Consider the following 1,824-nt stretch of genomic DNA (forward strand, 5'->3'; position numbering starts at 1 on the left):
TACCTCTCACATCTCATCTATTACTCTCTCTTTCATTCACCTCATCCTGCTGCCCTAGTCTTATTGCTACCTTTGCCTGGAATGCTCATTCCTTAGATATCTGCATGATTTGCTCCCCAACCTTCTTCAGATCTTCATACAAATGTTTCATTTTCACAGAAGTCTTCCCTTGCTACTCCAACTAAAATTTGCACCCCTCCAACATTCTGTTTCCCATTTCCCTGATTTATTTATTTTTAAAGCACTTATTCTATTTAGCATAATACTTAATATGCTACTTATTTTTTTAATGTGTATTTTCTGGCTCCTCTCAGTAGAATATAAGCTTCAAGAAAGTATGGATTTTGAATGCGCAATAAATGTTTGTTCAATGAAAGAATGACTCTACTTTTACTTATTTTACTAGCCATTCATTCCCCACATAAAAGCAACAGTGATATTTTAGAAATACAATCTCAAAGATTTTCCTGTGAACTTGGAATAAAAATAAAACCCTTAACCTAGTCTGCAAGGTTTGCATAATCTGACTCCTAATTACCTCACAGAGTTCACCTTGCTCCACTCACATCTTCTCTCACAAGTTCCAGCCATCCCATCTTTCTTGAAGTTTCTTGAGGACACCAAGTTCTTCCCTGCTCCAGGACCTTCACATATGCTGTTCTTTCTGCTTGGAATCCATCCCCACACTCCCTATCTGGTTCTTTGCTTGGGTAACTTTAATTTCAGTTGGGTCTCATTTTAAATGTGAACACTTATGGTTAAAACTGTTTTTGTTAAAGACTAAAAGGTGATAAAATATACTCAAAACATCAGAAAATCTAGTGACAGAGAAAATGATATTTCTCAGCTTTACTAAATTAATTTCACTGAGGATGTTTGGTGTTCTTTTTATTTATTAGGGATTTTAGTACATTATTTAACAGTAATATAGACTTTGACTTTTGGTATACTCACAAATACAAGAAAATATCTCTAGATTTGGGCAAAAGATTAAGGCAGAGGAAGGGGAGAGGGAGTGGGAGATGGAGACAATGAGAGAAGCAAATGCTGTATTAACCAGTCTCCTACTGAAACAAACAATAGAAAGATAAAGATGGTGCAATTTCTACAAACAAAAAAAGAGTATCTTTTATGCTTCAATCTAAAAACTGCCAGTCAATATTTCTGTATAGATTCTCGCAATGTCAGTAAAGTAGGTGTTAGGAGCTGTGCATTGCAGTTGGAAAAAGGCAACCCAGAAAGATAAAGGGATCTTTGGATGTGAGCTTGGTGTGAAGAGTAAATAAAAGATATTTTAATGTTAAACTCCTGCTGTGGTGGTTCTTGGCTTTCGTTTCTATTCAATTTGACAACCTTGTATCAAATATATTTTTTGTCCTAGTATTTAGGGGAACAGAAAACTAAATGAGTTCTGTCTCCAAGGACATCCTAATGTAGGTGGGGAGACAGACTCCTACAGTCTACCACACACTGGTAGTCAGTGAATGTGGTAGCAGAATATGACAGAATACAGATGAGGAAGCAATTCATTTGAGCTGAAGAGAATTAAGAAGTATGTCACATTAAACTAAAAGAAACCATTGCCATCGAGTTGATTTCAACTCATAGCGACTCTATAGGGCAGAGTAAAATTGCTCCATAGGGTTTCCTAGGCTGTAATCTTTACAGGAGTAGATTGCCAGGTCTTTTCTCCCATGGAGTAACTGGTGGGTTCGAACCACTGACCTTTTGGTTAGCAGCCAAGTGCTTAATCACGGCACCCACAAGGGCTCCTCATTTCACAATAGAGGTGGCATTTGATCTTGGACCTGATTGAGGAGTTTC

The sequence above is a fragment of the Trichechus manatus genome, unplaced genomic scaffold, assembly GCF_000243295.1.
Source record: "Trichechus manatus latirostris isolate Lorelei unplaced genomic scaffold, TriManLat1.0 scaffold00127, whole genome shotgun sequence".
Lineage (NCBI taxonomy): Eukaryota > Metazoa > Chordata > Mammalia > Sirenia > Trichechidae > Trichechus > Trichechus manatus.